The 25,227-nt window shown below is 37.4% G+C and overlaps 1 long non-coding RNA gene across 1 annotated transcript in view; it reads left to right on the top strand.

The window, feature by feature from the left end:
• LOC125176994 (uncharacterized) overlaps positions 1 to 22,345 on the top strand; it is a 60,157-nt gene extending 37,812 nt beyond the window's left edge. The window contains exons 2-3 of the long non-coding RNA XR_007156453.1: positions 19,886 to 19,971; positions 21,943 to 22,345. This is a non-coding gene — a long non-coding RNA (uncharacterized LOC125176994). The remainder of the gene's footprint in view (positions 1 to 19,885; positions 19,972 to 21,942) is intronic.
• The last annotated feature ends 2,882 nt before the right edge of the window (positions 22,346 to 25,227 follow it).

Below are 25,227 nucleotides of genomic sequence, written 5' to 3'. Positions count from 1 at the left end.
CTGTCCTTTGGCTTTCTGGTGATGTCAACCTGATGGGCCTGGTGCATAGACTATGTAATCCCTTCGTCGCCAGGATCACATGCCTGTGCCCACATAGTGGAGACTTGGGAATTGAGGGAAGGGAGGAAAGCAGAGAAACAGCCCCATGTGGGTATGCATATGGACCCTGAAGCAAGACTCACCCTATTCAGCTTCCTCTTCATGTCTAGAGCCTTCTGTGCTTTCAGAAATGTTGGGAAAACCAAGGCAGCTCTAGTAGCTTATCACAGGGATGAGTGTTTAAAGTAGTGGCAGATGCATTGTCATGGATGAAGGAAGCAATGAGGGATTGGGTTATATTGCAGATGTGCAAAGCACTTTAACGATGCAAAATTGGGAGGACTGGACAGACACTCCCTCCAGGACTCTCTTAATTCTCTTCCTCAACCATTTTTTTTCCCTGTCTTCCCTTCCCTCCTATCTCCTTTTTTGTTTCTCTTAAAAAACATTCATTATAAACACAATAGAACACTGACTCAATGGCTTCTGATGACACAACTGATCTGGGAAAAAAGCATATAGTCTTGAAGATTACCCCCAGAATGCTCCTCATTTTTCATCCCATCCGTTGCTGCAGATTAAAATCTGACTGATGACTCATCTCCTGGCTTCTCTTATGGGATTGATGGCTCTGAAGTGATCTTTGTATCTGCTTCTGGTTTACTTCATGCTTATTTGTTACATGAGTACTTTTTTTCCCCTTTGAAAGGAAAGGATAATATCAAGATTTAATGGTGTTGAATGACATTATCATCCTTGACTTAAGAGGCATGGGGTAATAAGGTGAAGGACCCCAAGATGGGAAAGAATATTAATCATCTAATTTTTGAAAAAAATAATCCTGTGCTCTGCATATTTATTCAAAATAGCATGCCCCTAGATGTATCATATGGTCAATGAGAATTAGAGTTGATTTGAGGGACCCGTAGAATATTAATTCCATGAGGTCAGTACTGTGTCTAACCTATATTTTGTCCCTAATTTTTATTTTTTTTTATTTTTTTTTTCAACGTTTATTTATTTTTGGGACAGAGAGAGACAGAGCATGAACGGGAGAGGGGCAGAGAGAGAGGGAGACACAGAATCGGAAACAGGCTCCAGGCTCTGAGCCATCAGCCCAGAGCCCGACGCGGGGCTCGAACTCACGGACCGCGAGATCGTGACCTGGCTGAAGTCGGATGCTTAACCGACTGCGCCACCCAGGTGCCCCTGTCCCTAATTTTTAATGGAGGGAGCTGTACTTAGTTGGCTTTCATTAAATAGTGAATGAGTGAGTGGCTGTCTTTATAGTGAGAGACAATTTTGCACAGAGAGAGTTAATATCAGTGTGTTTGGGTTTTACGATTAAAAATTAATAATTGTCCTCTCCTCATTCTGAGGTCTGAAACAGCTGAGAATTCAGACACAGGAGTCAGACAGGTGGAACTTTAAATAATGTCCTTCTCACTAATAAAACTGATTTGGAGACTATGTCCTGACCTGCAACCAAAATGTGATTTCCTAATGCAAACCCTATACCCTTGAATTAAAAAAAAAAACTTAATTATTCTGTCAGAGATATGATCACATTTTTCTCTTGAACCTTCTAACCCAACTCCCTCCTCTACTCCAGGCCTGGGGATAGGTTCTGCTTCTGTAGGAGATCATCTAAGATGAACTTTTTAGAAAAAGGGAGGTCATGGGGTGCCTGAGTGGCTTAGTTGGTTATGCATTTAACTTTGTCTCAGGTCATGATTCCAAGGTTAGTGTCTTTAGGCCCCATGTCAGGCTCTGTGCTGACAGCTTAGAGCCTGGAGCCTGCTTTGGATTCTGTATCTCCCTCTCTCTCTGCCTCTCCTTCACTTGCAGGCTCTCTCTCTCTCTCTCAAAAATAAATCAAAATTTAAAAAAATTGTTAAAAAAAGAAAGAGAATAAAAAAGAAAAAAGGAGGTCCACATGAGTGAAGTCTGAAATCACTGAGCTACAGGAGCCATGTTCTTTTCCCAAGTCTGTTCATTTCTGCTTCCATGGAGAAGAGTTCTGGTGAAGAAGACCTGATTTGTTCCTTCCCATCTAGGGAATACTTTCTTGTTTATGAAACCTTAGGAAGTAGGAATTAAATAGCCCCCATTTTCCTCCTCAGAAATGTGATGAAAAAAGGAAATCTGAAATTTCTTAATGGACTTGGAAGAAGATACGAGAGAAAGGTCAAAGTTGTATTTTAAGGGGCACCTGGGTGGCTCAGTCAGTTAAGCGGCCGACTTCGGCTCAGGTCATGATCTCGCGGTCCGTGAGTTCAAGCCCCGCGTCCGGCTCTGTGCTGACAGCTCAGAGCCTGGAGCCTGTTTCAGATTCTGTGTCTCCCTCTCTCTGACCCTCCCCTGTTCATGCTCTGTCTCTCTCTCTCTCTCTCTCAAAAATAAATAAACATAAAAAAATTTTTTTTAAAAAGTTGTATTTTAAGACTATGAAACTTAACCTTTGAGTTCTGAATAAATTAGAAGAAAGTGGAAGCCATTTGTAACAAGCGCTGGTTGTTTTTGATTTATTTTGAGAAAGTTATTTATTCAATAGATAAAAATTAACTGAACATATATTATGTACTACTTTCCATTCTAGGTTAGAGAGATGAACCTCCGAACAGAGATATAACTACTTTGATCTCATATGGCCTTTATATTTTATTATAGAAAACAGAAAATAAAGAGAAAAGTACATGCTACAAGCTAAGTAGTGATTAGTATAGTAAACACAGTGAAGACGCATGAAGTAGGATGAAGGGTTACAGAATGAGAGGAAGTATGTATCTACTCACATAAACTCATTGGAGAAGACTTATTTGAGTAGGTGACATATGATCAGGAACGAGAATGAAATGAGGAAGTCAATAAGGCAGAGTTCTAGGACAGACATTCCAACTGGAGCTAACAGCAAGTGCCAAGTTCTGAGGCAAAAACTAACTGGTGAGGGGAAAGTAGCCTCTTTAGAATGAATAAGAATTAGATACTTTTGAAATAGAAGGAAAAGAGTAAGGTCTGGTACTCTGGATTTTAAAACAAAACAAAACAATTTTTTTTCCTGAAGGTAGTATAAAATCACTAAATGGTTGGAACATAAAAGTAAAATGATCAAATATAGTTTTAAAAATATCTCGATGGATGAATGTATAAATAAAATGTGGTATATAGATACAACGAAGTATTACTTGGCAATCAAAAAGAATGAAATCTTGCCATTTGCAACTACATGGATGGAACTGGAGAGTATTATGCTAAGTGAAATTAGTCAGTGAAAGACAAAAATCATATGACTTCACTCATAAGAGGGCTTTAACAGACAAAACAGATGAACATAAGGGAAGGGAAAGAAAAATAATATAAAAACAGAGAGGGGGACAAAACAGAAGAGACTTATAAATATGGAGAACAATCTGAGGGCTGCTGGTGAGGGGATGGGCTAAATGGGTCATGGACATTGAGGAATCTACTCCTGAAATCATTGTTTCACTGTATGCTAACTAATTTGGATGTAAATTTTAAAAAATAAAATTAAAAAAAATCTCACTGGATACTTGCATAAAATGGTCATAACACTGCCAGAAAGAAAGCAGCAAGACTCCATCAAGAGAATTGTGTAGGGAAGAATATGGCATATGGATTCGAGAAGCATTTGTGGACAATGTAGTGCTATGATGTGCCATTCAAAAGACCTGGTGTTTTCAGAAGATTATATAGAGACATAGTCTAAAAGCAGCAATAAAGAGCGAGTATAATACATATTCTACCTCTGGGCACTTAGAGAAGACAGGGGAAAAAAAGGAAAAAAAAAAAAAAAAGAACAGCCTCAAAGATGATAAGAATTCAAGGCAATTAGTCATGGAATAGTTACTGTGCTCCCACCATAAATGGGATAGCATTGTGTTTGGTTCCCAAGTTACTGGTGCAAGTTCGGGTCATTTCCCAAATACGGTAGTAAAGTATTGCCTTTTGGAGTTATATTCAGGCTGGCTGCTGGTGAGGAAAAATCAGTAGGGGTAGTACATCTACCTCTGGCTACATATATGAGTTTTAGACAAACCTCTTAATTATCCTCTCTTTCCTTTGCAAGATGGATGGGAAAATGATTGAAGCACAGAGATTTTCAGAGTTTGATTGAGATGAAGTAGTTTTGCAGAGCTGATATTACATGCTTCAGAGGCGCTTAGATGAATAAATGATAATCACTGTTATCAAAAGATTACCCCATGGATGTGTATATACTTCACAGTAGCATAATATCACTACTAATAACTGTTTATCCAGGCACCTACCATGTTGTAGAAACTGATGAAACACTCTTGTACATTAGTAACCTTTATGTGTATCAAAAATTTCACAGGGATCTCCAGTCCCACTGCTACTTATTTTTCTGTATTCTAGAATTAAAAGAACATCTTTGAAGTTATTTCCATGTTAATAAAAAGTGCATTTCATCATTGCAAGCACGTGCCACAAGGCATCTCAATAAGCATCATTCTATTCTGCTCTGAACCACTACTGTACTAATTATAGGTCTGTCAGCATGTTCAATAATTTCATAGTTAGACTAAACAGCAGGAAATTTTACTCTCTGAGCTATGCACAAAAACCCTGGACAGTGCACTTGGTAAGAAACTTGGGGGGTAATTCACCATTGGCACATTGAATGGATTATAGGCAACTGCACCATCCTCTTCTTTCGACTGTTCTCTCCCAATGAATGCCAGAGCTCAGTGGCTCATGAGAATGCCCAAGATTACTCTCTATGGATTCAGAGAGCCCACACTATCACCTCTTGAAGCAATGAGCCCAGATGAGATGTGGATCATTCACTCTATACATATTTGTTGAGTGTTTACTGCAGTGAGTAGTGCCATTTTCAGCCCTTTCAATGCAGTGATTGAGTACCCCTGGCACAGAACACTGACCAGGCATTGTGGGGAATTAGTAATAGTAACAAGGGGTGGAAAGCTTACTCTCTCATGGGCTGCTTAATTCTTGAATACCTCATGCCACTAGGGTAACACAACGGTCTTTGAACTCAGAAATAGATGTATAATGCATATAATTTTTTATGTGCATATGTGTATATAAACACATATACTTTATGTACATCTCTATTAAATGTGTGTATATGTGTGTGAGGATATATATTCATACACATGTATATTCACACTCATACATTTCATACACGCATGCCTTTAAATAGAAGATCTTTGTCATAAAATTAGGTCACAGCATACAATAATGGCAATATTCACACATTTATGATATTGAAAATATTTTTAAGATTTTTTAAATGATTTTATTTCTTTTTTGAGAGAGCACAAGCAGAGGAGGGGCAGAGAGAGAGGGAGGGAGACACAGAATCCAAAGCAGGCTCCAGGCTCTGAGCTGCCAGCACAGAGCCCAATGCGGGGCTCGAACCCACTAACCGCGAGATCATGACCTGAGCTGAAGTCAGATGCTTAACTGACTAAGCCACCCACGCGCCCTGGATATTTTTAAGATTTAACCTGATCAGGGGCGCCTGGGTGGCTCAGTCGGTTAAGCGGCCGGCTTTGGCTCAGGTCATGATCTCACAGTCCGTGAGTTCAAGCCCTGCGTCGGGCTCTATGCTGACAGCTCAGAGCCTGGAGCCTGTTTCAGATTCTGTGTCTCCCTTTCTCTCTGACCCTACCCCACTCATGCTCTGTCTCTCTCTCAAAAATAAATAAACGTTAAAAGAAATTAAAAAAAAAAGATTTAACCTTATCATACATATTCATTGTAAGAAAAGAGAAAATACTTGAAAGAATTGAACATGGAGGTAATATTTAAAATCCCACCATGCAGAATCTTTTATTATAATTATACTTGCATAATTCATTCCAGTCTTTATTGTATACATTTAATGCAATTGTGATAATACTTTATAGGCAATAGTGTATCCTACTCATTTATTACTCCTTAGTTTCAAAGTCTGGCTGGTTTCCAATTCTGAGAACTTGTATACATTACTAAACTCATCTGTAGAGTAAGGCTAATGGAAGGGTCTAACTCACAGGTCATTTATAGGATTTGAAAGAGATAATACATGGAAGGTGCTTAGTACATTCCTGGAACCATTTTAGTGTTAAAAAAGAGAGTTAGCTACTAGTAATAAAAACTAGCCATATTTAATGGCCACGTGAGATCTCATTATATGAATGTTTCTCCTTATTACACACTTATTATGGGATATTTAGAATTTTTCCTAAGTTTTTTTTAAATAGTGGCCTAATTATACTTTTCATTTGTTGAGAATGGTGTGGGATCTGTTGTGCATTGTCTTTAAAGGAGAAACAAATTGTAGAAATGTCTCTAAGGCATTCCATTTGTCATTACAAAAGAATGGAAGAACGAGAGTTCTGGAATTAAAAATTATTGGATTCAAATTCTATCTGCCCTTCTCTTGCTTGGTGTCATTAGGAAAATTATTTAACCCTGGCTCAGTTTGGTGTTGGTAGTTAGCCCAAGACATGGATGTTTCTCCTTATCAATGCCAGAGGCGCATTCCTAGGAGGCCCTGTCTTCCATATAGGGGGAATGGGACATGCATAGGACTAAACTACATCTACTGTCCATAAGCTAATACTATTAGTCCTCCTGATATGGAAGGTTGACCAATGTGCCATATCAGTTTTCACCAACAGTAAAAGACCCTCACCAATAGCTGGTCACCCATGGTTAATTCTTTCTTGTGCTGTAGTATTAGTGATTAACATGTTTGCTACTGAATGGCAGGTATCCAGGCCAGTGTAGCTGCAGTGGTGGTAGAGAAGTTTTGTCAGGTAAGTTTGTCCTGTGCTGCCAGAGATGGGATATTTCTTAGTTATTGTTTGGCAAGTGCTAAGGACGTAGATCTTTTAATTTTTTTAATGTTTATTTATTTTTTTTTGGAGGGAAGAAAGACAGAGCATGAGTTGGGGAGGGACAGAGAGAGAGGGGGAGACACAGAATCTGAAACAGGCTCCAGGCTGCCAGCTGTCAGCACAGAGCCCAATACAGGGCTCCAACTCAGGAATGGCGAGATCATGATCTAGGCTGAAGTCGGATGCCCAGCTGACTGAGCCACCCAGATGCCCCATGCATGTAGATCTTTTTGAGGCTACAGATATGTTTGTGTGTTTATCTAATTTTTAAAAAGCAGTGTATGTTCATTATAAAGAAATTAAAAAGAGCTGGAATAATAAAAAAGGAACAAAATAGTACACATCATTCCTTAACCCAGACATGAACACTGCAAGATGTATATAACCTTTGTGTATAATTCTTCCACTGCAAGATGTATAAGCTTTGTGTATAATTCTTGTATGCAATTCCTTTCTCTTTCTTTCTTCTTCTCCCTCCTCTTTCCCCATTCTTTCACCTTCTATCTCCCTCTTTCATATCATGCGTACTCTTCATATGTTTATATGTCTCCCTATAACCCATTTATGCAGATTCTTCTTATACTGGATTATGGCTTAATGTATTGCAGATATCTTCCCCAACCAGTTAGTCTACACTTGCAGTATAATTTTTAATTGCTAAATACTATTCCCTTAAATAAAGGTAGCAGAAAAGCTCCTTTTGTTGGACATTTAGCCTGCCCATGAAAAATTTGGGGGCGGGGGGGAATGCATTAATCAATTTCTATTATTAAATTTTGTGTGCAATCATCTTATTAATTGTAGTATTTGTATCTAGTAGCATAGATTTGTATTTGTAGGTAATCACTTATAAATAAATAATGTTTATTGCATAACTATTCATATACCCAAATATTAGAAATATATCATTTCTAGGGCACCTGGGTGGCTCAGTCTGTTGAGCGTCCAACTTTGGCTCAGGTCATGATCTTGTGGTTTGTGAGTCTGAGCCCCACGTCAGGCTCTGTGCTGACAGCTCAGAGCCTGGAGCCTGCTTCAGATTCTGTGTCTTCTCTTCTCTCTGCCCCTCCCATGCTCATGCTCTATCTCTCTCTGTCTCTCAATAATAAATGAATATTAAGAAAAAAATTAAAAACAAAGAAATATATCATTTCTTTCAATATCCCTAGTGACTTTGACAGGACATCTGTTGTTGTTTTAACATGATTTACGGTTAATTCAGATGGTAGATGGATAGGACATTGATAGGTTACAAGAAATAGCTAAAAATCTATGACTCAGACATTGTAAGTTATGTGTCATGTGTACATCTAGGGATATTAGATGTTGTATTAATGAAGGGAACATTGAATCTACTGAGTTCAAGCCAAGCTTCTTTGTAAAAATGCACCAATATTTTTAAATCAGTATAGATTTCACAATTGGAATTGCACTTACGTTTGAATAGAAGATTGCTTGAGCAATGATCCTCTGAAAACTGGCCCTTTGCATTACCTGGGATTAATGGTCAGTTCCTCAGTTAATGTCCTGAGTTTTTGGACCAAGGCAAAAGTCATCTGTACTCCTACTCACCAGTCATTAACTGGAGTAATGATGGATTTTGTGGAAGCATCATTGCTGCCATGACAATAATTGGCACTTTTAAGATCTATTTTGCTTGCTTTATTTTTCTTGATTGTTTACTTTTGGCTACTGATCAAGTGGCCATTTGGAAGAATTACTTGTTTTTAGCTCCATAATTATCAAATGCTATTTATTAGGATATAAACATACAAGCCACATATTTAAATTTTTGCACACAGCAAGCGAAGGAGAAACTGTATAAAATCCATACTGACTGGATCTAGGCTGTAGTTATTCCTTATCTCTGTATCTCTGTGGATTCCAAGGATATTTCCTGAGATGGTATTAAATCCTAACAGAAATGTGGGATTTCATGTTCAGCATATGGATACTTGTACAAGAGGTGATTGTGTAACTACTTTCAAAGATGTATGTTTGCATGAGGCTGTTATTTTGTAGGTAGCCAGATTGTAGCAATTAGCTTGGGAATAACATGAATCTTTTAAAGTTTTCTAGTTTTTCATTATTTTAAATCCAAAAGCGATAAAAAGAAGTTGGTTTCTTATCTAGACTCTAGTGCTAATCACACCCTCAAACAAATGCTCAGTAGTATTAGAGATGTTCTCCATGTGGTGGATAGTCTCTCTTTCAAGACTGAGCGTTAGTCACAGTTGTTTTTTCTTATATCTATACATTTTCCTCTTACCTGTTTAAATTATTACTTGTTTAGACTTTCTGGAAAGCAAGCAATAAGTTACCAGTGTCCTCTTCAAAGTTACTGTTTAATATTTTTTTCTTTTTTTCCTCAAATTATCAACTTGGTGATAGAGCATGGTTCTTGAGCCACATTTTCATCTCTCAGTTATTTTTTTTTTACTTTGGTATTGTTAATGTATTTTAGTTTCAGGTATAAAAAGTAGTGATTTAACAATTCCATACATTACTCAGTTGAGCCAAATTTTAAATCTGAAGATAATCTTACTGCTTCAGCCTCCTATAAACTTGTTCACCCTCCTGAATAAGCCACCTGGTGACTGTGAGGAAATTGGTTTTGGTAGTAGTTGTTGTCAGTGACTACGGAGCAGACCAATGACCATTACCATTCTTTATTGATGGAATAACATATGTCAAAGCACCATATTAAGTGTTTTACATATACGCTCCTTTTTTTTTTTAACCACAAGAAATAGGCATTATTGCTCTATTTTTAGATGAAGAAAAATCAGAATCATTTAACAGCTTGCTTTAGAATTAGACCTGGTCGACTAATTGCTTTGCTATTTACTTGCTGAGTGAGCTCAGCTAAATTACTTTTCTGGTCCTCTATTTTTTAATGTTATTGACAACACATAGAATATATATCACACAGGTTTCTATAGGGATGGAAATAAATAGTATTTCTAAGGCACACATAATAATAAGAAAGTTGTTATTCTTACCCCAAATCATGCATCTAAGTGGTTTTTAGAATGGGCTGCAAATGAAAACTCCTTTTTTCAGACAACTAATTTGTTCATCATGAAAGTCATATAAAGGAAAATTTAAATATAGTGCACTATGAGTATCCATGATCATAAAAAGATTCATAAAGTCATGGTGACTTAAAATTCATGGGGATTTTCAATAATTGATGAAGTAAATGTAATTATAATTAGATTATGGAGGTAATGAAGTTAAAATCAGTATATAAAAAATTGTTTCTTCCTATGATTTTCTGCTTCTTAAGTGATCAACTTTTCCCTCTAAGATAATGAAATGATGTCTCTCAATTTCTTTGTTTTTCTAGTATGGCTAACACAGTCCTAAGATATTAAGTGTTCACTAAATAATTATGATTAAGAGCTTTTAGAAGGTTCTCTTTAAAAATAAATAAATAAATAAATAAATAAACAAATAAATAAATAAATAAAGTAAATGTGTCTCTCTAGACTACAGAAATCCTGTGTGCAGAGAAGAGTTAACAGAATTGAGAACTGCTGTCCCCAGCAGGCTTACTTGAGAATTTAACTCCTCACTGGCACCTGAACTCAGATTTCAGGAGAATTTCCACCATTCTCAGAATTGTGAGGAATGTCTCATTGTGCCTACACTGTTTGCACAAGTAATGTGGCTTATGCTGAACACCTGCTTTCTTGTTGAGAGTCTGGAATTTCAGTACATACCAGGTAGAGAGAGAGAGACAGAGAGAGAGAGAGAGAGAGAGAGAGAGAACCTAAGTGATCATCTTCCCAGTAAAAACCCTGAGCACTGAGGCTATGATGAGCTTCCCAGGTAGACAGCATTTCTCAAGCGTATATTGCTAGGTGATTTAAGTACATACTGTGTGAATCTATTAGAAGAGGATGCTGGGAAGTTCTCCCTTATTCCCTTTGGACTTGGCCCCATGTGCCTTTTCCCTTTGCTGATTGTGCTTTGTATCCTTTCACTGTAGTGAATCATAGCCATGAGTATGACTACATGCTGAGTCCCAGGAGTCCCAATAAATGATGAGACTTGGGGAAGGTCTTAGGGATCCCCAACACACCTTGGTTCAGGGATCACCAGGCTTTCCAAACAGGCCACACACACACAACCTCTCTGAAGCTTTAGGCAGTACATCTGGCAGGCAATGGCAAACTTCCAGGGCAGTAAAGAGAATAGGAGTGGATTGGGGTGGGGTGAAGCACAGTGGGGTGTGTGATAAAAAAACCCACTGAACATTAGTTAACAAGATAGAGGGGATAAATGGAGACAGAAGAAAGGAGAAGATTATTAGTGCCTTTGAATGATTAAATAATTATCTCTTCTCCTTCTAACCTGTTTCAGAACCAATTGAGAAATCAGGCAAAGGCAGAATGTGGAAGCCAGATTGCTATCTTTATTACTTATAAAGTCTGTGTTTTACTTTATAAAGGCGTAATTATTGAAGTCCCAATGGGTTTGCTATTAGAATTAGACAAATTTACCTATCCCATAAGATTATTTATGGCTTGTTCTGTCACCTCCTTCAGTTACTCTTATTGAGCTCTTTACTAACACAAGGGAACATTGGTAATAGAGAAGCATTATCACTTAATTTTGGAGACTGTGGCAAATGGAGGGACCAATAATTACTTCAAATGCTATCCAATTACTAAGCAAGATAAAAGAGAGGTGGAGTTCAATAGTGTGGAAAGTCAATGCTAGGAATTCACAACTGGTATGTGAGGGAACAGACGTATTCTCAAAATAAGTTGTTTCGCAAGCTCCAAGAGACTTTCAATCAGAAGTCGGAAATTCAGTCACTTCAGAGACAAATCTGTTAAGCAAATTAGAGTGTTAAAGAAAGAGGGAAGGATTTGGTATAGGTTGGCCATATGGATGTCTTTGAAATATCCTGAGTATTTTGAAGTTCTACCACAGAACTACTGGTGTACTGTCAACCTTGTTAGTGAAGGTAAAAGTTTGAGCTGTTGCACTAGAAATGCCAAATAACTGACTTAAAATAAAAATTTGTTTTCGATCTCACATAGTGGTTTAGGCCAGGCAGGGTCAGGTTCCTGAAGTTAGAATCCTAGATTCTTCCAATCTCGGTCCATCTTTCCTAGGATATTGCCATCCACATATGGTTGATGATGGCTTATCATTTCACACACATTCTTGGTAGCAGGAAAGAAGTATAAATCCCTTCAATTTAACAATATTGCCTGAAAGCTGCACATTCGTTTTTCTCACATCACATTGTGATCTTCGATTCATGACCATCAACATCACACTGTGACCTTAGGTGAAAGAGAAGCTGAGGTGTGCCTTTTTAATTTTCCCAGGAAGCCATGTAGCCTTTAGAAAAAGGGTGGGGGGGAGGTATTCTCTACTATAGAAGGAAAGAATGATTGCTGCAGATCACTACTCAGCATTTAGTTACATACCCATCCCTTCAACCATCTATTTGGGTTCACCTTTTGATTCCTTTACTATTCAAACAACTTACCCACTCCTCTAATAAAAAAAAAAATCCCAACTGTCATCTGGGATATCTGATTTTATATAACTCCCTTAATATTACTGGATGTGGTTTTAGATTTTTCCAATTAGGTTTGTAAGGGAAGAGTGAGACATTAGTCCTACTGTGCACTGAGTGGTGGTATAGGTGTAGAGGATTCATTTTGTGGATGTAGACTGCAGTAGTTTGACATCAGCAGCTGCAGTTCACTGAATAATGGCAGCTTCCTTGGTGGTGGCTCCTTTAGGATTGTGGTATCTTTTTGATTATCAGCGACATCCAATGATAGCAGTGATTGTGTGTTTCAGGAGCTAGCAGCTGTAGTAGGAACTTCCCAATTTCACAAGCAGCTTCTTGATTATTAAACATTCAGAAGCATCCTTGAAGTCCAGATTCTGTGTTCTAGCTTTAGGAGTAATTTCTTACAGCATAAGGGGTCTATTTCTTACACTTTTCCAGTGATTCTATAAGCCATTTAACAACTTGTAATAATGTAATACTACTTAAAAACTGGCTAGTGTGAATTCTGTTCTTGGTAACTGAACCCTTCTGACAACTTGGTAGAGCCATATTATAAATAAGTTATTTCACTTACCTGTTCACTGATGTGAGCAAAAAATAATATGCCCCCAGTCAACTTATAGCCAAATAACAGATAGCTAATTTTTATTGATAATTTTCCATGTGTCAGGCATCTAAGAGTTTTTCCAATGATATTTGGAAATGTGATATTTGATGTCAATAATCATTTATGTATTAGGAATTACTCTCCGTTTTCTGTAATGAGAAAACTGAGTTTTTGAGGATTTATATAGAACTGTAGTTCAGACAGCATTTGAAATCAGATGATCTGGTGCAACAGTTAAACCACTAAGAAGACATTTATTAAAATGCTCATTAAGCATAGAGTAAATTGAGATTCTAATAAAGATGAAGTAGATACACAAGGTATTAGGATGAGGTAGAAACATTGGGGATGTCGATGGGTGTGTTTGAATGTTCTAGGCAGGGGAGGGCACAGTAGCTACATTAGATTTTCATTTAAAAAATCATTCTGACTGCTGAGTAGAGAATGGTTTAAAGTGCAAGCATGTCTAGATGTTCAGGGACCCATTAGTCGAATAGTACATAAGTAAAGTTGTAATGGCCACGGTGTCAGTTTAGGCAATGGTGGTGGGGATGGAAAGAAATGCAAAAATGGGACTGACATTTGAGAGGAAGATTCAAGAAATAGTGATGATTAATATTGGAAGTGAGAGGAGGGAACGAGTGGAGAGTAACATCCATATTTCTGATTCGAGAAAGTAGTTTGATGTTGATACCATTTCTTCTGTATTCATGGAGTATATAGTTCAGAGATACATATTCTGGACAAAGGAATGACTCCTTAATAAAGGAGTAGAATTGTGCTGAGAATTTTGTACCCCTATCGCTGTCTTAAAAACTGAATGCAACATTTTTTTCTGATCAAACTGTGTTGGCGAGTTTCATAATACTGATCAAGAAAGACTGATCTCTATTTCCCTGGAGACTCACTAATCTTGTTTGGCTTTTTCTGCACATCACCAGTGATGAGCATTTAAGAGTCATCCTTTTTCTTTTTTTAAAAAAATCTTTTAATAACATCTTGTGAAGTTACTCTTTCATGGAGGGAATGGAATTCAAAATAGTAGCTTTTAACTGCTTTGAACTTCATTCTGTTTGTCTTAAAATAGATTCAGAACTACAGATAAAGTCAACAGATTAAGAAAGCACAAAGGGAAAAAATAATCCACTCGCAGAATATGTAACTATTCTCATCATTAGTTAAACTAAATATTTCCAATCACTAAAAAGCCAATTAAAATAAAGCTTACTTTTAAAAAATAATTTAAGGGGCGCCTGGGTGGTGCAGTCGGCTAAGCGTCCGACTTCAGCCAGGTCACGATGTCGCAGTCCATGAGTTCGAGCCCCGCATCAGGCTCTGGGCTGATGGCTCAGAGCCTGGAGCCTGTTTCCGATTCTGTGTCTCCCTCTCTCTCTGCCCCTCCCCCGTTCATGCTCTGTCTCTCTCTGTCCCAAAAATAAAATAAACGTTGAAAAAAAATAATTTAAATTGAGGTAGCACTCTATATAAAATATGGCCTGAAAGTTTTTTTTTTTTTAATTGAGTTCTGAAAACTCATATAACAATGTTTAAGCACATTTTCTCACTGGTAAATCCCATGACTCACAAGTGTTTGTTTTTTGGAAGAACTACTTTTATTAGGTAGGAACAGCTTGATTTTACTGTTCTTTTATCAAATAACACATTAGTGTCCAACAGAATGTTAATGAACACAATGGTATTTTATTAGCACACTAGTAATATAATTTCAGCCAAATCAAATAACTTTGATATTTTACTTGAGGAATGCAGACTTATTTTATCATGGATATTTATCTATTTGTCGTTCTTCAAAAGATTGAAAATCAGACCTAAGCCTTAGTTTGTGTGTATGGTTCATTTTGATATATTGAAAAATGAAATCGAAATGCTGTTTTACTCCTTTCATGGGGAATTTGGGATTTGATATACAAAGATTCAGAAACTGTTGGTTTGGAGGAGAATGGGTCTTTTAGTTTACAAAGCAGAGAAACATTTTTTTTTAATTTAGAAGTAGTAAAAAAATTGAATGACATGTTTACATTTTGTTTGGTGTGTCCTAAAATATCTCTTCTGAAGGAAAAGATTCCCTTCCTCCGAGGTAACTTGACAATAATGAAACAGGAAGTCAACTTTGTACTGAGATTGCCAGTTGTCTAATGTTGTCTAAATATTCTCAAGGGCTTGTCTGTGTTCCACCATCTACTCTCTGTAGCTAGACAGTCTGCTAGCAATCTGGTACAAAGTACATGGGGTAGAGATACAATCTCTTAAGCCCAGGGTTTGCTGATCATCATTGAGTTCCACAGGGAGGTAATCCTTGCTCTCCTGGAAATATTCCCCAGCATTCAGAGCCTCAGCCAACTCCAGTTCCTGGAGCATAATAGTAATAGCTATGAGCAACAGTGGCCTCTATTAGGCACTCTGGTGCTCATTGCAAGGTAACATGTGATTTGATCCTCTTAACAACACTGTATGAAAGGCACTCAGTTACCTACATTTTCTAGATGGCATAGAGAAGTTAAATAGCTTTCCCTGAAACACACAACTAGTAGAAGGTAGAGCCAGAATATGGATCTAGATCTCTGAATTTAAGACTTTTAAGTTCTATCAATGCTTCTGCTTTATGGCTTCTTTTTTCTTAACTGGATAGTCACACTTACCTCTCTACTAATTGGCAGCTATGACATGTGTTTCTTTGTTTTAGATTTCTTTGCATGTTTATTTATTTTTGAGGGTGGGGAGGGGCAGAGAGAGAAGGAGAGAGAGAATCCCAAGCAGGCTCCATGCTGTCAGCACAGAGCCCAACATGGGACTGGAACTCACAAACCCTGAGATCATGACATGAGTTGAACCCAAGAGTTAGACTCTCAAATGACTGAGCCATGCAGGTGCCCCTCTGTGTGTGTGTGTGTGTGTGTGTGTGTGTGGTTTTGTTTGTTTGTTTTTTGAGAGAGAGACAGGGACAGAGCATGATCAGGGAAGGGACAGAGAGAGAGGGAGACACAGAATTTGAAGCAGGCTCCAGACTCTGAGCTGTCAGCACAGAGCCAGACATGGGGCTCAAACTCACGAGCTATGAGATCATGAAATTAGCTGAAGTCGGACACCCAACCGACTGAGCCACCCAGGCGTCCCATCCCTTCTGTGTTTTTTAAAGGAAACTGGTATTTTTGATATTTTGGAATGTTGAAATTTCACTTGAGACTCCCCTTTATATTTATGGTGATGTTTATATTTTGTTTATTTGTTTATTTATATTCAGGTCTTCTTGCCTCTTTGAACTTCAGAGTTGTTACTGTTTTTTGCTAGGATTTGGACTTTGAGATGGTTCGCTCTCGAATTTTAACAACAAAAAAAGTGTGTGTATTTTTATATGTTCATATATATAATAAATATGTGATTGGCACAGGCCTTTTTGTGGTTCTGTAAAGGAATTATTCCTTTCAACTACCATTGAAAAATGATGATTCAGCTTTGTTCCTTACCTGCTTTCTACAAAACACTTCTGGAAGCTGAGTTTCCTTAAGATAATTCATTCACAATGGTTATTAGAAAACACAAATTATTTACAACTTTGCATTCATTTGTGCTTAAGAGGATTATGATAAATTTGTTTCCAATCCTGTGTTAAAATGTGTATTTTAGAAAGAAAAATGAACTTTGAAGTACTTTTTTTTATGTTCAGGTGCCCATATTTCAGTGATCTTATGAATCTGTTTAAAGTATTTGTTGTTGTTGGTTTTGTTTGTTTTAAAATTAAAGTCACTCAGGATACATTCTCTTTAATAATTTAGGTTGAGAAAATACTGGCTCTGGTGACTCCTGGGTTTTCTGGAAGGTGACTGCACCTTAGTGCATCCCTATACTCATAAATTCTACTTCAAGCAAATTTTAGGAACAAGAGCACATGGAATCATAGGTTTAAGAAATGGCCTTTAAATATCCTCTAAACACAGTGAACACAAAGACGGGAATGACTGTTTCAGGGCAACACAGCTTACAAGTGGTCAACTTGGGCATAGAATCCTACTCTTTAAAGAAGTCTGGTGAAATTCCTACTAGATAAATAGTTCTCAATATTTTGTCATCACTGTGTGCTTAGAGTTATGGTAAAAGTTTTGTGACTTATGCACCACCAAGTATTATCTATAGACAGACTAATATCCTTCACATAAATATATTGCTGCTTCTTATATGCTTACAGAACATGTTATTTATTTAAATTTCAAAATGTTACTAAGTTCATACTATATTTTATATAGAGCAAGACATCATCAATTTAAGATACACTATTATGGGGCATCCAAGTAGCTCAGTCGGTTATGCATCTAATTCTTGATTTTGACTCAGGTCATGATCTCATGGTTTGTGAGATTGAGCCCCATGTTGGGCTCTGCGTTGACAGCACAGAGACTGTGGCCTGAGCTGAAATCACAAGTCAGGTGCTTAAATGAATGAGCCACATAGGTACCCCAAAATGCTTACTAATTTTAGAGATGTTAAGGTATAAAAAATGACATCAATCTTAAAAAAGATAAAATATAACAGTACTGTTTTGTCTATGGATATGATACATGTTAGGACGTCCAATAGTTTCTCTTCTACAACAAAAACTTGGAACTACTGGGTCACTTCATACTATATTGATATGCAGGACTTACCTTCCTGGTTATGATAAATTGCTATCATGGCACTGTGGTGAAGATTATCTGAGCCTGTGCATATAAAGCTTATAGAAGAATGTGTGGCACACAGAAAGCAGTCAGTCAACATCAGCTCTTCTGATTGAAACCACCATCACCATTAATACTTGTACTAGTATTGCAGGGGGGATACACTTATATAAAAAAGGCAGAGATTAGTTATGGAAACTTTCCCCCACCCCAAAAGTCCAAAGGTGATTGGCTGGAGGGCCAAGCATGAGAGCCCGGGATGAAGATGATGTGACATTTATATTTTTCCTGCCCCAAATATTCATCAGTGCTCAGGAGGAGTTGAAAATTAAGAATGTATTTGTTGTTCTCATTCTTGAGCATTGGATAGATACCTTGATTTACATTTGTGCATGTGGAAATATTCCTGAGCATCACTCGCTTGAAAGTTAAAAGGGTATAATTACACTGGACTGGTAAGCTAAAGTCTGGGGTGTTATGCAGGCAAATAAAATGACTGAGTTGATCTTTGCTAACATTGGGACTTTAACGATTATTCACCAGTATGCTAAGCATTTTGGTGTGGAATTCTAAATAACCTTTCAAAAGCTTAGGTTTCAACTACTTAAATGAGGATTAAATCAAATGATAAAATCTGTTTTTATTTTTAAGCTATAAATAAATTAGAAAAAAAAAACTTTGATTTTGGATTATATAAAATTTAGATAGAAGAAGGCTGGAAGTATCAACAGCAGAAATAAAACAGTGATATTAAGGATGTGTATTTGCCAAGCAATATGTTTAGCACTAATATAATATAGGATTTTTAATCCTTACAACTTTAAGAGACAGGAACTATTTGTGTCTTTATGAGACCGCCAAGGACACAGGCTCACAGAGATTAAGTAATTTGTCCAAGATCACACAGCTAGTAATAAGAAGAGCCAGGGTTTGAAACCAGATCGCTTTGACTCCAAAGTTCTTTTTCTTAATCACTACACCAGATGGTGTGTGCTTTTAGTTCACATTTAGAAGGGGTTAATTCTCTCTTTGCTGTTACTGGTCCCTCTGTTTCTTGTCTTGAGATGATCCCTTGATAATGTTTGTTCCTTGGCAACCCACGGAGTCCCTACAGGCATGAGCTCACATCAAGCCCCATGTTTTCCTTTGGAAAATGTTATTCAGTACATATCAATTAATATGTGAGTTATTGCACTGAATACGTGAGAGGTTACACAAAGAAAATGTGGACACATATTCAGGAGTTTACAACCCTGCAAACATCAAAAGCACATGAGAGTGAGGAACCTTGCAAATTTAAATATTCTCTACAGATTCACTGAATAAAAGTACGTATTTTATTCTCTTACATTTTCCCCCTGGCATGCATCCCACCATTCCAAAATTGGACAGTCTATAATCTCTCTTGCCATCTTGTCACAATAGGCAAGTAGGAAAAACATGGCTGTTATCTCTGCTTTAATATGGTTTGTCAAAATTCTGGTACCATTGGGGTCTCTACAATGTCCATATGGTCCAATGCTTTGGAACCTGACGGTATAATCGTATCTCGTTAAGAGGTTGTATATTGACCACCACACCACCCAGACAGAAGTCTCATTTTGCCATCATGGTGGTCCAAGAATAAATCAGAAATATGATAGGAAAGAGTGCATCTTCCTTCAGAGCTGCTTATTTAAAATGAGTGTGAGAATGCTGCAGGATTCCATAAATGTAGTATGTGGTACTGGGAAGCACCGTTTCGGGTGGGCTGATGAGTGTAAGTTAAAGCCAGTGAAACATTTGTCATCCGTGCTACATTCTTAATCACATTTCATCTATAAGCTTAGTTTTTCATGGGAAAGGTACCAATGACAATTCCCTTGATAAATAATTTCCAAACATACCTGCTAGTGGATATGTAAATTGCATTTGACCACTTTCTATAAAATATTTCTCTTCCCAATCTGCTTGCAATTATAGGTTGAGCAATAAAGTGACTAATAGAATCAGATCAAGAGCACTTTGTGGGGTAGCCAGCATTTCTTTGTCAGATATTGTCAACTCTTTAAGATTTTCTTTGTAGACTGCTACATAGTTACTGCATTTAAAATTTGCTTAGAAATATCATATTTCTTTATATTTTGCACAGCTGGTGAAAAAAAGTGCCCTAACATCAGCAGACCAATGTGACTTTTCTCTCATGCTTTGTTCGATTTTGATGCTCTGAGACACGAGGTATGGGCATTTTGTATTCAAAAGAGAAAACATATAATTTAGCAGCCAAACCACTCATTGGTGAAAAGGGATTTTATCTTTTGTTCAAACATATTATCACTATAATAAGCACCTAACCTAGCTATTTTTTGAGACCTCTGGTTCAAGGAGAATATTTAATGGGAGAAAGGCGTGGAGAAATTCAGCAATAGGTCAAAGGGAAAGAGAAAAAAAAATTACAAGAAACCATATCAGAATATGAAAACCAAAGAAGAAAAAGCAGAACAGTAACACAAAGGATAAACAGGGAAGAAATATATAAAGCAGTAGGTAAGAGCACAAACTTTGGAGCAGACTCACCTGCACTGAATTGCTAGCTATGTCACTTGCTAGTTATATGACCTTGGGCAAATTATTTCATGTTATTTTCCTCATCGCAAAATGTTAGTGATAATCCCTGCTAGTGTTTCATGCCATTGTGAAAATTCAGTGGTGTTATGTGTGTGTGTTTATATATATACACACACACGTACACACATACGTATAACTTAGTTCAATGCCTGGCACAAAGTCACTACTCCATCAATGGGAACTTTCTGTAAGATTTAACTTTCTCTAGAAAAGGAAGGACATGAGAGTTATCGGGAGTGGTAGATTGGCAGACACTGCGGTCTGTAAGATCATTCAGGGTCAGCTATCCCAAGTGCTGCTAACCCCTCAACCAGTCTCTAACTTTATGTTAATATTGTTCCAATTGCATATTTAGAAGCCAAGCAGGGGAACGGCCTGACCCACCCGTCAACATCCTATGTACCATGCCTCTGAATCTCCATGAGAACTGAATCCACTATATGCATTTATCTGAGCTCATGTAGCTTTGTGGCATTTCATTCTCCGTGGACTTCCTGGGAGCTGATTTAAGGTGCACACATCAATCAGAGCCTAATCAAGCTCAAAGCCAGCGGCTTCTGAAGGGATGAGACAGCGACCATTGAGACCAGTTCAATCAAGGTGGCCCTTGGGTTCAGAGGCCCCCACCTGAAATAAATCTGGAGAGTGCCTTTTAAATTCAATGAACACTGATGAAACAGCTGCCCATAGGGAGACCCTGACTGTACAGAATAAATACATCTATCCCAGAGCAGCCATAAATAACACCCTTTGGTTTTTATGCATAATTAACACTGAGTGGTAGCTAGTAGCTTGGCTGAATTATAATGACAGATTCTACAGTTACTTTTGTGTGTCTTAGCTTCAGAATAAATAGTGTACAATTATGAACCTATACGCTATGGTGTGTGTGTGTGTGTGTGTGTGTGTGTATGAAAACACATTTTGTTTATTGCTTTATTTTATTCTGCATAGGCCTATTAAGTGCAACTTATTTTTGTAAAAAAACATTGAGAATCACAATGGTACAAAACCCTTTGGCAATTATTTTAAGCCAAAGTCTCCCTACAATAGTTAGATAATAAGGTGAACTGAAATCATGATTGTTCTCCTTACCCTGTGGCATGTGCCATAGAGAGAACCAGAAGCTCCGCGGGCATAAATGGCTCCTCAGATATTCATGCCTTTTGAAACCTGCAAGTAATCTCTATGCTTGGATGTGCTGGTATGAGGTGAGGATAGCTGAGTGTGGATTCTCTGCTGTGTTTTTGTGGGACCTTTTCATTCAGCGTCATCTTGTCTATGTAAAATAAAAACAATTATCTCTTTCCATGCAGATGTATATTGTCTCCATTAAAATAATGCAGTTTTAAGTGCGGTCTGTTTCCTATGGAATTCGTCACATGTATTCTGGTTCAAAGGTCACTTTCTTGCTTTTTTTGGTGACACATTTGAATTAATGATTCATTTGATAGCTAATTACAACTTCCCACTTAGAAACTTGACTGATAAATACAATAATTCAGAGATAATAATGTATCTTTCCTGTGAGTCTGCAAATAAGCTGAGGGTCTGATGATTTGACCTCTGGTTTCATTTTAGGATATGATTACTACTTTCAGGAATCCTCAGAAAATGCAACTGTGTCCAAGGTACTTGGAAGAGGATTCATGTATTACTGCCTCATAGACGTTGCAAATAATGTGTCATTAAGATGAAATGATGCAGAGCTTCAGAAGTTGTCACATTTTTGTCTAAGGAGACAACGAAAAAAAAAATTTTTGAAGTATTTGGCCATGAAAAAAATAGGGGGAAATGCGAAGAAATGCCAATAGGGGGGAGTATACCTCTAAATGCAAAGACATTTGTCTAAGTCACAGCTCAAATACGAGCAGAAAATCAAACACTTCCTGGTCTAGCCTTACTTGGTGATGATGATCACTTCTCAGAAATTTTGAGGGCCAAGTATGGTCATAGAACTATGATATTTGGTTTAGTCACTTACTCTACCTGTCTCCTCAGTTTCCCCACCTAGAATAAAGGAATAGAGATAGCTGTAATATGTTCCTTAGAAGGTGCTTTGGAAATGCGGTTTATAAATGCTCCACAGTAGCATTTACAGACATAAACTTACTTTTTTTAATATATTTATAACTTTAATATTATAGTTTAAAAATATTATAATAATTTTAGAGGAAAATACCTTAAAATTATGTATATATACACACACACATATACATACACACACTCTCTCTCTCTCTGTATATATATATAGTAATTTTTTTATATCTTTTTTTCATGTTTATTTAGTTTTGAGAGAGAGAGACAGGGCACAAGCAGGGTTGGGGCAGAGAGAGAAGGAGACACAGAATCCGAAGCAGCCTCTAGGCTCCAAGGTATCAGCACAGAGCCTGAAGCAGGGCTCGAACTCACGAACTGTAAGACCATGACCTGAGTCGAAGTTGGACCCTTAACTGACTGAGCCACCCAGGTGCCCCTATATAGTAATTTTTTACATGAAGGTAATATAATCATTTATAAGGGAATCATCAGCAATGAAACTGTTTCTTGCTAAAACTTAACATCATTGTGTTGTCTTTATGATAAACTCACTTTTAAAGTTAACTTCTGGAATCATTTTGGATATAGTATTAACAAAACAGAAAGTTACAGTTATAAACCCTGAACACCAGAAGTCACTATGACGTCCACTATGAGTATGATTATGTGATGATGATGATGGTAATGATAACAGGTCAATACATTGAAAAGAAATGGATACAAACCCAATCTCATTTGTGGGTAGAGGGAACTGAGTGACCTTCTCAATATCCCTAGAGTTTTGGGAAGAGGTGGAAATTGCATTTTTCTAGTTTACTTAGGTCTGATCTCTTCACAATGTTTATTCACTCGTAGAGAATAGCTCAGTGATAGAGACTTGGAATCATTTTTCTGAACTTACCTATTCAGATATTGCTCCATATCATTTTGCCCTTATATTCTATACAAACCACCCACATAAGGCATTTTCTTCTGTAGACCACACATTTGTGAATTTTTTTTAATCTTCAATTAGCAAATAGTTGAACAATACAATTTAAAATTAAGTATTAAACATATCTATTCCTTCATATATTTGGACCTTATTTCTGCCCAAACTCTGAACTTTTGCCTTCATGACTGGTCACTCTCACTTTTTTCTCTCAGGGAGATACTGCTATTTTCTAGGAAATATATAATTGAGTCTCCTTGCAACTCTAAAACAAGTGTCTACATAACCAAAGTGTCTACATAACCAAAATGTGGTAGGAGGAAATGAATTGAGGGAGATAGCTTATGGCCAAACATATGGGCCTTTTAGACCATGTAAAGATGTTGGGTTTTATTTCTGGCAAGTCGGGGAGTTAGTTGGGGGTTTTGAATAGGGAGAAAGAAATGATCTCTAACATATATTTTGGAAGTATCACCTTGGATGACAAGTGGAGAATTCACTGTCTAGGAGAAAAAATACTGGGGGCCAAGAAGCTAAGTGGGAGGTGACTGCATTCAGGCAGGCAAGGGATAATGGTGGTTTGTACACATGTGTCTATTAGCAATAGAAGTTGTGGGAATTGGTCAGCTTTTGGAAATATAGTGGGGGATACAGCCTGCAGTATTTGCTTATGGACTGTAGATAGCATGTGAGAGGGAAAAAAAGTTTTTTTTTCCCCTTCATCTACTAGAAAGATGGAGTTGCCAATACCTCAGATGGGCACTGTTGTAGAAAGTCAATTTGGAACAAAGGGCAAATTGAGAGTTTGGTTTCAGACATGTTTTTTGCAAATGTGTATTAGATATTCCAGTAGACATGTTGAGTATGAACTTAAAGATCAGAATTTGAAGCTTAGGCATTAGATTCAGACTGCAGATTGAATGTGGCATAGACGCTATTTACACCCACAAGTTTGGAGAGAGGAGATCCTCAAACTACCCCCTAGGATGCTTCAATGTTGAGGGATCAGGACAAGAGGATAGGATGCTGGGATGGAGCAGTAAGTGTACAGGAGAATGAGGAGAGACTTGTGTTCCTGAACCCAAGTCAAGAAGAGTGATTCTACAAGGTAAGAATGACTTACTCAAAAGTTGCTAAGATGTTTAGTAAGATTTTGACCAATATTTAACCATTGAGTTGGTAAGCTGGTGGCCTTAACAAAAGAAAAATTTTGAGAACTTTAAGCTGAAACCCTGACTAGAGTGCATGCAAGGCTGAATGTTAGGGAACCAAGGACAGATGATGCATATAGACAATTTTTGGAGGATTTTGCTATAGAGAGGGGGGAAAAAGTTGAATAGATGGTGGCTAGAAGGAAATGTGGACTTGTGGGAGATTTGAGATTTTTGACAAGTTTTGAACAGGTATGAATATGTTTGATGGAACATATAGCATATTAATGATGGTTCAGGGGAGCCTGAAAATGTGATTGTGTAATTAAAAGGGACAGTTGCAGAAAAGAAGCCCCTGGGTGAATAGGTAATGATAATATTTACTTGGCAGTAATGTTGTTAGTGTTACATGTAGGTAAAGTTGAAAAGATAAAAAGGGGAGAGAATGAATGGCTCGTCGTAGAGGTTAATAAAGCCTGGCTGTTATCATTATCATCTGGAAATGCACATTTTATTTATTCACATTCCTGTAAATTTATTAAAACAATATTTTCTTACTGAAAATTGAAGTTGTTGAAAATATGTGGAAGAAACTTATGAGAGCCATTGGCAGTTGTCACTCTCACCTTCACTGCTGGTATGGATTCTCTCAAGGAGGAAATGTAAAGAGAACAGCCTGTAGCAAAGTGACTCTTGAGCCTAAATACCTCCTGCAAACTGGCATCCCCATGGCTTCACTGACAA

This window comes from Prionailurus viverrinus, chromosome D1, assembly GCF_022837055.1.
Source record: "Prionailurus viverrinus isolate Anna chromosome D1, UM_Priviv_1.0, whole genome shotgun sequence".
Lineage (NCBI taxonomy): Eukaryota > Metazoa > Chordata > Mammalia > Carnivora > Felidae > Prionailurus > Prionailurus viverrinus.
This window is presented reverse-complemented; position numbering and strand designations above follow the sequence as displayed.